The sequence below is a fragment of the Monodon monoceros genome, unplaced genomic scaffold (genome assembly GCF_005190385.1).
Source record: "Monodon monoceros isolate NGI ecotype Baffin Bay Population unplaced genomic scaffold, NGI_Narwhal_1 Super_Scaffold_18, whole genome shotgun sequence".
NCBI classification, from domain to species: Eukaryota; Metazoa; Chordata; class Mammalia; order Artiodactyla; family Monodontidae; genus Monodon; species Monodon monoceros.
Genome location: NW_021703774.1, coordinates 21,354,295 through 21,369,655, shown reverse-complemented (window position 1 = coordinate 21,369,655; position 15,361 = coordinate 21,354,295).

Genomic DNA, 15,361 nt, shown 5'->3' with positions numbered 1-15,361 from the left:
CTGCTTCAGCCATTTTCTCAAACTCCTTCAGCTTAAAATATTCAATATACCAAGCTTCCATATTTGGGGTAGCTTATTAAAAATATCACCCCCCCAGAATTGATCTGTAGATTCAATGTAACCCCAATCCGAATCCCATCAGCTGTCAAATTAATTCTAATTCGTAAAAAAAATTGCAAAGAATCTAGAATAATCAGAACAATTTTGAAAGAAGGTAAAGTTGGAAGACTTACATTACTGAATTTTAAGATTATACCAAAAAGCTACTATAATCAAGACAGTGTTGTGTGCGTATAAATATAGACACATAGATCAACTGGACAGAGTAGAGACCATATATAGCCCACTGGTTTTTTAAAAAAAAACATTTTTGCTTTTCTTTCTTTCTTTATTTGTTTATACCAGGTCTTAGTTGCGGCAGGCGGGCTCCTTAGTCGTGGCATGCATGTGGAATCTAGTTCCCTGACCAGGGATCTAACCCAGGCCCCCTGCATTGGGAGCGTGGAGTCTTATCCACTGGACCACAAGGGAAGTCACCTAGCCCACTGGCTTTTGACAAAGGGGCCAAAGTAATTCGACAGGGGGAAAGGATAGTTTTTTTTCAACAATTGTTGCTGGAACAATCCGATATTTATATGTAAAAACCATAAAACTCCACTCTTATCTCACATCATCCACAAAAAAATTAAATCAAAATAGGGTTTAGGCCTTAACTATGTAATTTAAAATCCTAAAATTATCAGTAGAGAACATCTTGGTGACATTAGGGTAGGTAAAGGTTTCTTAGATAGGATGCAAAAACTACAAAGTATAAAAGAAAAAGTTGATAAAATGAACTTCCTCAAAATTAAATATTTCTGCTCTTTAAAAATACTGTCAAGGGCTTCCCTGGTGGTGCAGTGGTTGAGAGTCCACCTGCCGATGCAGGGGACACGGGTTCGTGCCCCAGTCCGGGAAGATCCCACATGCCGCGGAGCGGCTGGGCCCGTGAGCCATGGCCGCTGAGCCTGTGTGTCCGGAGCCTGTGCTCCGCAACAGGAGAGGCCACAACAGTGAGAGGCCCGCGTACCAAAAAAAAAAAAAAAAAAATACTGTCAAGAAAATAAAGGAAGCCATTGACTGAGAGAAAATCATCATAATGCATATATCCAACAAAGGATCTGTAAGCAGAATACATAAAGAACTCTTATTTAACAATAACAAGACAAGCAATCCTCCAAAATGGGCAAAAGTTTTAAAGACGTTTCGCTAAAGAAGCACGTGTCTAATAAGCACTTGAAAAGATGCTTACTATCATTAGACCTCAGAGAAATGCAAATTTAAATAACAATGAGGGACTTACCTGGTGGCGCAGCGGTTAACAATCCTCCTGCCAATGCAGGGGGCACAGGTTCAAGCCCTGGTCTGGGAAGATCCTACATGCCGCAGAGCAACTAAGCCCATGCGCCACAACTACTGAGCCTGCTCTCTAGAGCCTATGAGCCACAACTACTGAGCCTGCATGCCACAACTACTGAAGCTTGCGCACCTGGAGCCTGTGCTCCGCAACAAGAAAAACCACCACAATGAGAAGCCCACATACCACAGTGAAGAGTAGCCCCCACTCGCGGCAACTAGAGAAAGCCTGTGCGCAGCAAAAAATAAATAAATACACTTATTTTTTTAAATAAATAACGAAATTCCACCACACATCCACTATAATGGCTAAAAAATTTTTTAACTAGCAATACTAAACGTTGATGAGGATGCAAAAAAACTGGAGTGCTCGGGCTTCCCTGGTGGCACAGTGGTTGAGAGTCCGCCTGCTGATGCAGGGCACATGGGTTCGTGCCCTGGTCCGGGAGGATCCCGCATGCCGCGGAGCTGCTGGGCCCGTGGGCCATGGCCGCTGGGCCTGTGTGTCTGGAGCCTGTGCTCCGCAATGGGAGAGGCCACAACAGTGAGAGGCCCGTGTACCTCAAAAAACAAAACAAAGCAAAACAAAAAAAAAACTGGAATGATCATACATTCCTGATGAGAATGTAAGATGATACATTTTGGCACTTCTTATAAAGTTAAACATACACTTGCCATATGACTCAGACATTCCACTCCTAGGTATTTCCCCTAGAGAAATGTAAACATGTTAATGCAAAGACTTGTCCGTGACGGTTCATAGCAGATTTATTTATAATAGCTCAAAACTAGAAACAATCTACATATCTGTCACTAGGTGACAGGATAAACAAGTCTGGTATATTTATATGGTAGAATACTACTTAGCAATAAAAAGGAACAAATTACTGACACATGCATCGACATGCACAGATCTCAGAAATATTATGTTGTGTGAAGGAAACCTCACTCAAAAGACTATCTCATATATGATTCTTTTTATATGAAACTCTGGAAAAGACAAATAAGATCAGTGGTCGTCTGGGGCTGGTGTTGGGATGGGAATCAACTAGGAAGGATCAAAGCAAACATTTTGCTGTGGTGAAAAGTTCTATATCTCAGTTGTGGTGGTGGTTACATGAGTATATACATTTGTCAAAACTTAAAGAACTGTACACTTAAAATGGATACATTTCATTGCATTTAATGTATTCCTCTATAAATTTAATTTTTAAAATGATGGCTAATGCAATCATCAGTTCTTTAAAGTGCTTTATTTTCCCTCTACCTACTTCCCTTTCATCATCGTTGATGTCATATGTTCCAAAGTTCAGTTATAGCATAGGTATACTATTTTCAAAAAAAGAAACATAGCTTATAAGATTTAAAGTTTTGTTAATTTAATTTTTGAATTGGTGATACATTTCCATGGTTCAAAAATAGAAAAATATACAAACAAGTATCTAGGGATACTCTCGCGTGGATTCCTGTTCCCCATTGCAAAGTTGCTTAATGCCAATATGTAACCCCTGTTAACTCCTTCGCTATTTCTTTAGAGTTTCTTTATGCATATACATGAAATTAGATCGCAGTATGTTATTTCCTCCTTTTTTATTTTTTACACAAAAGTTGTTATACTATAATACTTGTCAGCACATTGTTTTTTTCCTTAACAATCAGTCTTGTAGATCTTTCCATATTTGTATATAAAGAATATTTTTTCAATTTTTTAATTGTGGTAAAACACACCTAACATGAAATGTACCATCTTAACATTTTTAACTGTACAATTCAGTGTTATTAAATACATAAATAGTGTTGTACAACCATCACCATCATCTACCTTCAGATCCATTTACAACTTGTAAACCAGAAACTCTGTACCTGTTAAACCATAGCTTCAAGTTCCCTCTTCCCCATCCCCTCACAACCACCATTCCACTTTTTGTCTCTATGACTTTGACTATTTCAAGTACCTCAACAAAGTGGAATCATACAGTTTTTGGTTTTTTTATGACTAGCTTATTTCACTTAGCATCATGTGCCCAAAGGTCATCCACGTTGTAGCATGTGTCAGAATATCCTTCCTTTTTAAGGCTAATAATATTCCATTATATGTATATAACACACTTTGCTTATGCATTCATCCATCAGTGGACACTTGAGTTGCTTCCACATTTTAGCTATTATGTATACTGCTGCTATGAACAGAGGTATGCAAATATCTCTTTGAGACCTTGCTTTCATTTCTATTGGGTATTCATCTGGAAGTGGAATTGCTGAATCAAATGGTAATTCTACTTTTAACTTTTTGGGGAACCACCATATTGTTCTCTACAGCAGCTGTACCATTTTACATTCCCACCAACAGTGCACAGTTTCAGTTTCTCCACATCCTTGTCAATACTTGCTGTTTTCTGTATTAGAAATGTTTTAAAAATTATATACTAGCCATCCTAATGTGAGGTGTGTGGTGAGGTGGTGTCTTATTGTAGCTTTGATCTGCATTTCTCTAATGATTAGTGATGTTGAGCATCATTTCATGTGCTTCTTGGCCATTTATTCATCTTCTTTGGAGAAATGTCTATTCAAGTCCTTTGTCCATTTTTGAATAGGGTAGTTCGTTTTTTTTTTGGTTTGTTTGATTTTTAGGAATTCTTTATATGTTCTGGATATTAACACTTTATCAGATACATGATTTGCAAATATTTTCTTCCATTCTGTGGGTTGCCATTATACTCTGTTGATAGTGTCTTTTGATCCACAAAATTTAAAAATTTTCGTGAAGTCCCATTTATCCACTTTTTCTTTTATGACCTGTGCCTTTGGTGTCACACCCAAGAAATCATTGCCAAGTCCAATGTCATGAAGTTTTGTCTCAATTTCTTCTAAGAGTTTCAGGTCTGACATTAAGGTCATGGATTCATTTTGAGTGACTTTTTGTATATGGTATTAGGGAAGAATCCAATTTTGTTCTTTTGCATGTGGATATACAGCTTTCCTAGCATCATTTGTTGAAGAGCCTTTGAATGGTTTTTGCACTTTTGTCAAAAATCATTGATTTTATATGCAAGTGTTTATTTTTGGATTCTGTATTCCATTCCATTATCTATATGTCTGTCTTTATGCCAGTACCACGCTGTTTTGATTACTGTAACTTTGTAGTAAGATTTGAAATCAGAAGTGTGAGTCCTCCAGCTTTGTTCTTCTTTTTCAAGATTGTTTTTAGCTATTTGGGGTCTCTTGAAAATCCATATGAATTTTAGGATGGGTTTTTCTATTTTTTGCAAAAAATTTCATTTGAATTTTGATAGGGGTTGCATTAAATCTGTAGATCGCTTTTGGTAGTATTGACATGGTAACACTGTGAAGTCTTCCAGCCCGTGAACTCAGAATGAGTTCCAATATTCACATCTTCTTTACTTTTTTCATCAGTATTTTGTAGTTTTCACTGTACAAGTCTTTCACCTCCTTGGTTAATTAAGTTAATCCCTAAGTATTTTATTCACTTTGTCACTATTATAAGTGGAATTGTTTTCTTAATTTCCTTTTCAGATAGTTCATTGTTAGTGTATAGAAATGCAACTGATTTTTATGTGTTGACTTTGAATCCTGCTACTTTACTAAATTTGTTTATTAGTTCTAACAGTTTGTGTGTGTGTGTGTGTGATATTATGGTTTCCTATATGTAAGATCATATCATACATGAACAGAGACAATTTTTCTTTTACCTTTCCAATTTTGATGCCTTTTATTTCTTTTTTCTAGCCTAATTTCTCCAGCTAGGACCTCCAGCACTATGTTGAGTAGAAGTGGTGAAATTCTTGTTCCTTGCCTTGTTCCTGATCTTAGATGGAAAGTTTTCGTTCTTTCACCATTGAATATGATATTTGCTGTGAATTTTTGGTATGTGACTTTTATTATGATGAGGTAGTTTCCTTCTATTTTGAGTTTGTTGAGTGTTTTATCATGAAAGGGTGCTGAATTTTGTCAAATGCTTTTTCTGTGTCAGGTGAGATTATTATGTGTTACTTTCCCCTTCATTCTGTTAATGTGGTGTATTATTGAACCATCCTTGCTTCCAGGAATAAATCCCACTTGGTCATGGTGTATAAGCATTTAATATGCTGCTGAATTCAGTTTGCTAGTATTTTGTTGAGGATTTTTGCATCAATGTTTATAAGGAATATTGGGCTGTAGTTTTCTTTTCTTCTTAAGTCTTTATCTGGCTTTGGTATCAGGGTAATTCTGGCCTCATAGAATGAAATGAGGAGTGCTCCCTTCTCTTCAAATTTTTTTCAAAAGTTTGACAAGAATTGGTAATAGCTCTTCTTTAAATGTTGGTATAATTCACTGGTGAAGCTATCACACCTAGGGCCTTTCTTTTTGGGAGATTTTAAATTGCTAATTCAATCTCCTTGCTAGTTATAGGTCTACTCACATTTTCTATTTTTTTTGTGTGTGATTTAGTCTTGGTAACTTTTGTATTTCTAGGAATTTGTTTGTTTCATCTAAGTTATCCAATTTGTTGGCACATGATTGCTCATAGTACTCTCTTATAAATAATCCTCTATTTCTGTAGATTTGTAGTAATGTCTCTACTTTCATTTCTGAAAGTATGAAATTTTTCATCTCATTTCAATTTACTTTTCATCTCATTTCAATTTAATTCTTCTCTCTTTTTTCCTTCATCTCTCTGACTAAATGTTTTTAAATATTACTGACCTTTTTGAAGTACCAACTTTTTTTTTTTTTTTTTGTGGTACGCTGGCCTCTCCCATTGCGGAGCACAGGCTCCAGACGCACAGGCTCAGTGGCCATGGCTCATGGGCCCAGCCACTCTGTGGCACGTGGGATCTTCCCGGACCGGGGCACGAACCTGTGTCCCCTGCATCGGCAGGCGGACTCTCAACCACTGTGCCACCAGGGAAGCCCCCAACTTTTTTTTTTCATTGATTTTCTCTATTGTTTTTCTACTTTCTATTTCATTTATCTCTAATCTTTATTTCCTTCCTTCTGGTAGATTTGGGTTTAATTCATCTTTTTTCTAATTCCTTAAATTGTAAAGTTAAGTTGTTGATTTGAGATCTTTCTTGATTTTTAATGCAAGCTATAAATTTCCCCCTTAGTACCACTTTCATTGTTTCCCATAGTTTTGGTATGTTTTGTTTTCATTTTTATTAGTCTCTAAGTATTTTCTAATTTCTCTTGTGATTTCTTCTTTAATCCATTGGTTGTTTTAGAGTATGTTGTTTAATTTCCATAATTTTTTGAATTTTCTACTTTCCTTCTGTTATTGATTTTTAACTTCATCCTATTGTGGTGGAAGAAAATACTTTGTGTAATCTATTTTTTAAAATCTTTTGAGACTTAATTTGTGGCCTCAAATATGGTCTGTCCTGGAAAAGACTTGAGAATGATGTGTATTGAGCAGAATGTGTATTCTGTTATTGGTGGATAGAGTGTTTTGTATAAGTCTGTTAGATCCAGTTGGTCTGTTGTGTTGTTTAAGTCCTCTATTTCTTTGCTTACCTTCTGTCTGGCTGTTCTATCCACTATTGTAAGTGCAGTATTGTTGTCTCCAACTATTCCTGTGGAACAATTTGTCAACCTTTGAAACAAAAAGGCAAGCTTTTTAGCCAGTAGAATCAAGTTTATTCAGGAATAGCAGAGGGATTGCAACTGGGAACATGCAAACTATGGTGAACCATAGGCAACCAGAGAACAAAGAAGAGAAGCCGAGGAAAGCGGGGAGTTGGGAGGGTTTTATTTTTTATTTTATTTTTCTGGGCATGCCACGTGGCATGTGGGGATCTTAGTTCCCTGACCAGGGATTGAACTTGTGCCCCCTGCAGTGGAAGGGTGGAGTCTTAACCACTGGACTGCCAGGGAAGTCCCCATGGGAGGGTTGTTTTGAACAAAAGTCCACTGCAGGAAAGTTCAGGGAGTGGTGGTTTCTCATTGGCAGAGTTGTTGCTGAGCAAGGAGAAAATCTTCCTTCTGATGTGGTAGTAAACTTCTTCCTGTCCAAGAGTGTAAAGTAAGCTGTGACAAATGGTATGTTCATGAGAGCTTCCCTTCAGGGCTTCCTGATTCCATTTAAAATAAGGTTTCCCTTTATTAATTTTCACATATCTGTTTCTCCTTTCAATTATCTCAGTTTTTGCTTCATATATTTTAAGGGTCTGTCACTAGGTGTGTAAATGTTTATAATTGTTATACCTTCTTACTGTATTGAAACCTTTGCTAATTTATAATGTCCTTTATCTATTGTAAACTTTTTTGATTTTAAGGCCATTTTGTCTGATATTAGAATAGCCACCCCTGCTCTCTTTTGGTTACTATTTGCATGGAATATACTCTTGCACCCTTTGAATTTCAACCTCTTTGTGTCTTTGCATCAGAAATGTCTTATAGACAGTAGATAGTTGGATCATGTGTTTTAATCCATTCTTCAAATCTCTGTCTTTTGATTACAGAGTTTAACCCATTTACATGTAAAATAATGACAGATAAGGAGGGATTTACTTTTGTCATTTTTCTACCTGTTTTCCTCACACTTTTTCTTTTGTGTTTAGTCAGTTTTTTTGTAGTGAAATGCTTAATTCCTTTCTCATTTCCTTTTGTGTATATTCTGTAGGTTTTTTTTGGTGTTTACCATGATTAAATTTAACATCCTAAATTTATAACACTCTAAGTTGAATTTATGCCTGCCTAACTTCAATAACATACAAAATTTCTGCTCCTTCACAGCTCCATCCCTTTACCTGTCAATTGTTGATGTCACCGAATTACCTCTTTATATTTACAGTGTGTGCCCCCAAACATAAACTAATAATTTTTTAAAATGCATTAGTTTCTTAAATTATGTGGAAAACAAGATTTTGAATTATAAACCAAACTTACAATAATACTAGCTTTTAAACTAGTGATTTTTTAATTTTTATTTTATATTGGGGTATGATTGATTTACAATGTCATGGTAGTTTCAAGTGTACAGCAAAGTGATTTGGTTATACACATACATATATCCATTCTTTTCCAGAATCTTTCCCATATAGGTTATTACAGAATACTGAGTAGAGTTCCCTGTGCTGTATGGTAGGTCCTTGTTGATTATTTTATATATGGTAGTGTGTATACATTAATCCTTAACTCTTAATTTATCCCCCCCACCACCTTTCCCCTTTGGTAACCATAAGTTTGTTTTCAAAGTCTGTGATAGACTAGTGATTTTTTTCTTAATGTATTAATCTTGTCACTTATGTGGAAAACTGTGCACTTACAAATCAGTGTTACAGTAGCACTAGCTTTTATAATTGCAGATGTATTTAATTTTATCAAGATATTTATTTCTGCATATAGCTTAGAGTTAATGTCTAGTGTCCTTTCATTTAATCTTGCAAGACTCCCTTGAGCATTTCTTGCAGGGCAGATCTAGTGGAAACAGAACACCTCAGCTTTTCTTTTTTTTCTTCTTTAATCCGGTAGTGTCTTAATTTCTCCCTCACTTTTGAAGGACAGTTTTGCCAGATATAGGATTCTTGGTTGACAGTGTTTTCTCTTAGCACTTTGAATACATTGACCCACTGCCTTCTGGCCTCCAAAGTTTCTGATGAGAAATCTGCTTATAATCTTATTGAGGATATGTATGTAATGATTTACTTCTCCCTTGTATGATTTCAACATTCTCTCTTTGTGTTTGGTTTTTGAAAGTTTGATTATATGTGTCTCAGCGTGGGTCTATTTAAGTACATCTTACTTGGAGTTTACTGAGCTTCTTGGATGTTTATATTCACGTCTTTCATAAAATGTATGAAGTTTGCAACCATAATTTCTTCAAATATTCTCTTTGCTCTTTTCTCTCTTCTCCTTCTGGGACTCCCGCAATGTGTTTTTTGGCCTATTGTTGGTGTCCCACAGATCCTTTAGTTTCTGTTCATTTCTTCAATCTTTTTCTTTCTGTTCCTCAGACTTAATTTCCTTGTCCTATTTCTGTTTCCTAATTCTTTCTTCTGCCTGCTCAAATCTGCCTTCTAGTAAATTTTTTCATTTAGTTATTTACTCTTCAGGTCCAAAATTTCTTTTTCTTTTTAGGTTTTCTATCTCTTTATTGATATTTCCATTTTGTTCATACATCATTTTCTTCACTTTCTCCATATCTCCCTTTAGTTCTTTGAGCATCTTTTAAAAAGTTATCTTAAAATCTGTCTAGTATATCTGCCATTAGTCCTTTTTAAGGGACAGTTTCCATGGATTTATATTTTCCCCTTTAATGGGCCATCCTTTTCTGTTTCTTTGTATGCCTTGTGATTTTGTTGTTGTTATTGAAAACTAGATATTTAAATCTAATAATGTGGTAACTCTGGGAATCATGTTCTCCTGCATGCCCAGGATTTGCTGGATTTTGGTAATTGTTTTTGTATATTTATTTATTTTGATTGTTGTAGGCTGTCTCTGTGCTGAGGGTCTGCCTGAGGTGTAAACTTAATGTCCTCTCAGGTCTTTATTTGAGACTTTCCTTCAGCATACCTGGTCACTTTCTAATTTTCCCAGTACATAAAGTGGTTGTTGAATGTCTTCGTCTTTAATGTCTGGCTTCCAGACATTAAAAAAGAGAAAGATGAAGGGGTGGTGGTGGAAAGGGTGCTGGCTCTTTAAATCTCCTAGGAGGCAGTGGGAGAGCTGGTGGGAGAGAAGCTCGCAACAATGGAGGGAGCTACAACAGTGGCTTCCTGCAATCTTTGTCTGCACCTCTGTGATCAGAAGCAGTGATCAGTGATCAGAACACAGATCCCAAATATTTGGGGGACAGGGTCCTTTTAGCCCATCATGGGTTGGGGATGGGTGGCTGGCTGCTCCTGTGCTAAGACCTGAAGTTGACCCAAATTAACCACAAGTCTTTCCTTGGAAGTGCAAGTCTTCAATAGACCCCAGAGTTCCAGAATAATTACATCAGACAGATCCTGCCAGTGTAATTGTTGTCTAAGTGGGGAGACGGATTCCTGGTTCTTCCTACTCCACCACCCTCCCTGAATCCTTTGGGCTTTTGCATCAACTCTCTGAGGTAGGAAGTATTCTACAGATGATGAAACTGAGCCTCAAAGTATTAACCCCCCAAGCCGGTATTACATAGCTCATAATTGGTAGAGCTGGGAGTAGGCACTCAATTCTGGTTCCATTGCACATATGCTTGACTCTTACTTGGTTGTGTCTTAAGGTGAAGGGAGTGGAGTTCTGAAGAGGCTCCTCTCTTTATTCTACCAGGTTCAGGTCGAGGTCCTCCTTCCTTATCAGAGCCCTCAGCTCAAGGTGGAGAAGGATGAGCATTTCAAGACTGGTTTCTTGGGACTTCCCTGGTGGTCTGGTGGTTAAGAATCCGCCTTCCAATGCGGAGTTTGATCCCTTGACGGGGAACTAAGATCCCACATGCCATGGGGCATCTAAGCCCACGTGCCACAACTGGAGAGCCCATGTGCTGCAACTCCTGAGCCTGCACCCTCTGGAGCCTGTGGCCACAACTAGAGAGAAGCCCACGTGCCACAACAAAGAGTCTGTGCACCGCAACAAAAGATCCTGCGTGCTGCAACTAAGACTTGATGCAGCCAAAAATAAAATTAAATAAATAAATATTTTTTTTAAAAAAAGTGGTTTCTCTCCTGTGGCTCTCAAGGAAGCACTGCCGGGCAGTGTAAAAAGTCCTGTGAAATATTAAAAATATTGAAAATAAAAGTTTTAAAATATTGAAAATAAATTTCCCCAGGAGGCTAGAAAGCCTGTAATAGCTAATTGTTTTCCATGCTTAAAAAAAAAAAAATTTAAATATGCTTAAAGCAAGGATTGAAGGAAATACATGCAGCCAACACAATATATCTTCTTTATCTCTATTTCCTTAGTCATATATATCTCCCTATATATATTTACCACAGTTTATTACTTATTACCTGCTTACTATGTGCTGAGCACTGTTAACCCCTTGACATTCATTCCTTTATTGTCCTCTTACAAGGAAGGCACAAGCTGCCTTTGCTTTGGGAATGGAAAGCAGCTACTATGGCAGCACCTAGGGTTATAGAAACTGGTTATCTAGAGAGCTAAGGCACTTTCTTGTAAGCTTGCTGCAACCCTTCGAAGGAAGAACAAGCATTTTAGGTCCCCTGCTTCTGCTTCCCCCTCCCCATCTTCTGCTTAGCCCTGAGAAGACAGGGGTTTTCCCTGTGTCCTAAGAGAGAAAGCACGCCATAGGTTTTGCATTCCCGGAGCCAATTATTTACATTGCTGCTTCAGATTCCAGGTAGAAACTGACTTTTGTTCAATCTAAAGATCCCAGGGGAGAAAAATTTAAAACATAAAAGTTGAGAAAGCTCTTTGGTTGAATGTATTTCTATGAACAAAATTTAATGAGTTTTGGGAATTTCATCCTTGATTTGTATTTCCTTTCCAGTCATAATTTGTACTTTGTGCTCAAACATCCGCCAATGTGTTTTTCTCCTCACGATTTCCTATAATTTTGCTTTCAGGAAATGACTCACTAAAACCTGAGGAATATAAGCAAGTTGAAACACATCTTCTGGATGAGAAAAATAATCTTTAATGGAGCCTGTAAGAATTGTTTCAGGAATTAACATGAGTTCATAAATAAAGAGATATCCTTTTATTTTTAAAGCAATGGTATTGGTAAAGATTCTTGGTTTCCCAACAATGTGTTTTTTGCATAGCAGCTGAACTACCTGAAGGAGATAGGAATAAAGATCTCCACCCTGATCTACCCTCTGAAGACTGGGAGGTACAGCAGCTGTTTTTATTTTTCTAGGTTTCTGTGATATCTTTTTTTTTAATTTTTAAAAATATTTATTTTTGGCTGCGTTGGGTCTTCGTTGCTGTGTGCGGGCTTTCTCTAGTTGTGGCGAGCAGGGGCTACTCTTTGTTGCGGAGCGCGGTCTTCTCATTGCGGTGGATTCTCTTGTTGTGGAGCATGGGGCCCGGGCTTCAGTAGTTGTGGCTCGCGGGCTCTAGAGCCCAGGCTCAGTAGTTGTGGCGCACGGGCTTAGTTGCTCCGCGACATGTGGCATCTTCCCGGGCCAGGGATCGAACCCGTGTCCCCTGCATTGGCAAGCGGATTTTTAACCACTGAGCCACGAGGGAAGTCCCTATGTTTCTGTGATATCTTGATGACTAGAATGCAGTGATGGTGTTGGGGTAACTGATACCACGTTTGTCACCCTCATCTTTCAGCATAAATTCATCTGTGATCTCTTTTCTAAGTTGGAAACAAAGTGAGTGGGTAAAGTATCAAAGAAGAGTGTGTTCTTCCTCAGAAATTTTCATTTCCAGTAATTCCCTATCGGTTACATCTTTATGAAAGAGATGAAATTGATTTGTATGATTTTATTGCATTGAAATTTTGAATAGTCTTGGAGCTGGAAGGAATTTTGAAAAGAGAACTAGAAGAGAACGAGTATTCTTCCCCGGCAGGACAAGAGAATTGGTGGTCACTCCTTTTGTACTGACTGGTAGCCAACATTATAGTAAGGCAACTACGGACATGCGCTAGTGGCCTCCAGCTACATCTCTTGCCAGGACTGCCTATTTAAGACTACAGGTTCTTAGAAGCCTTAAAAATATTTTCTTTTACCTGTATGCCTAGTGTAAGTCCATTGTCAAAGAACTTGAGGACAAAAGTTGCCTCCTTCAAGCCTAGTCTTCATGATTTTAAGCTCTGTATGTTACTCTTAACATTAGTGATTTTTGGCATAGACTGCTTCTGGTAGATGTATGAAATGTTCTTCTATATATTTATTGAGTTTAAAGAATTAATGTAATCTAGAGTCTCATAGGTCCCAGCTGTTTTAGAATGTAGTAGAGTGTAGCAGAAATACATAAGCTTTGGAGGCAGGGAGGTCTGGGTTCAAATCCCACTTAGGCACTTCCTTGTATAACATTCTGGATATGTTGCTTAACCTGAGTTTAACTTCCTTATAGAGAGTAAAACCTGCTTTATAAAGTGGCTATGAGGATTAAACTAAAACAACATACTGCTTTAAGAGGTGGTAGCTATTAGCATGGCATTTGTTAGATGAAGAGCTCCATAATCTTTGTGCATGAAATACAAAGAAAACAAGTAACACTGGTAAAAACACATTTATTTACGTACCCTGTCGTGTGCCCGGGAGGTGTTTTTCACTTTCCAGTAATTGAATTAGGTTATAACAATTAAAATTCCAGAAGGTAAACTATTGTAATTTATTGTTGCTCATGACCGTAAGTAAACAGACATGGTACCACATAAAGTAATTTTAAACACGTCTAAACTTTTGGTATAGCTTTGATGTATACTTTGGCAATGGACCTAATAGATTACCAATATGCTTCTAAATCCCATGGTTCTCTTCAGACACAACAGGAAAATTTTCAATTTAATGTTTCAATTTCAGAAATTTAACAAAGATTCTTAGGAAGCTGGAAAAGGCCATTACTTAAGCCTATAGTGTTTACCGCAAATATAAATGTATTGCTATTAAAAATAAAATCATGGTAGGCAGCAGTCAACTAATTGCTAATTTCATTTTGTAGATTATATAGGATTTCTTGAAAATAATTCACCTCAGATGGCAGGCTATAGAAGTTTGTTATTTTAAAGTAGTTCTTTACTCATTAACTTTTTGAGGACTAGTTAAAGGAATTCCGATCCCAAGTCAAATCATTGAATAGCCTATCAAATTGTATTTTACACTAGAAACAGCCATTTCCAAGAGACTGCATCATACATGGCATTTCCTTTGAGAATGCCTTTATCCCTGGCTTCAGATCTTACTTACAGCATATCATTATTTTTAGAAGGTTTGGTAAGTGTTAAAAAATGGTACTCATTTTGCTAGAGCAGGATATAAGAATGTGCTGATGACCAAGTATGAGATATTACATTACATTAAATTAAAATTATATACTGTTGGAAATAGACAAGATAGGGAGTTCCTAGATCCTAGAAAATATTATGGCTAAGGAAATAGAGAACTCAAAAGAGGAATCTACCTCCAAGAAACTATTTCAGTATAGTAAAATAGAATTAAGTGCCCTGTCTTAGGAAAAAGTTTGTTAGTAATAAGGAACTGGGACATCATACATTGTTTCTTTGGAGATTAAAGTGCAGGCTATGAAATGGCATATAAAATAATGCATAAAATAGTGCAATCTTAAGGTGCCATTATTTTTATTACACATAGCCTATGTTCATATGTCCATTTTCGCTCAAAAATCCAGCTGTAGTGACACCTTTTAGCTTATTTATTTAGGCATTACTTATACTCTGTTCTACCCACCTTAGGGGCTACATAGAATATTTTAACATTTTAACAAGTAGAATAATAGCGCCTACATTTGAAACTACTAAATAGAGATTAAGGCAAGCCCCTGTAAAGTTCAGTACTCCAAAAACACATTTTACAAAAGAAAAGTTGCTTCCAAAGCCAGTGGCTTTAGACCTGATGGCACCCCAAGTTTTTAAAACAGTATGATTACTCTGATTACATTTGTGTTTGCCCCATTATTTCCAGGCTCTGTACATCAAGAGGAGCTCAAAACAAACAAACAAACAAAAACCAGGTTCTATATCCTCATGTTCTAAAATAATACATAATTCAGAATATGTGAAAACCAAGCCAAGTCCACATGGGAGATAAGCTGAGAATCATGTTGGGGGCGAGGAGGCAGTCCTCTCCATTTCTTCCATAGGCCCTTCCACATGGTACCTGTTTGTAGTATTGCACCATAATCAATTCGTAAGTGGGACGACTTACTAGAGAAGTCTCCTCTGAAAGACAGCCAAGGAAGATGACAGGAATACTTTATAAAATGTTCTAGGACAACACAATATTAACATACAGCATTTAAATTACCGACCTATAACCCAGGGCAGGATGGTTTCTCTCTTGGGAGGCTAATTTACAATTTTCCTGTAACATATGGCAGTTTTCGGTGAAGGAAATAT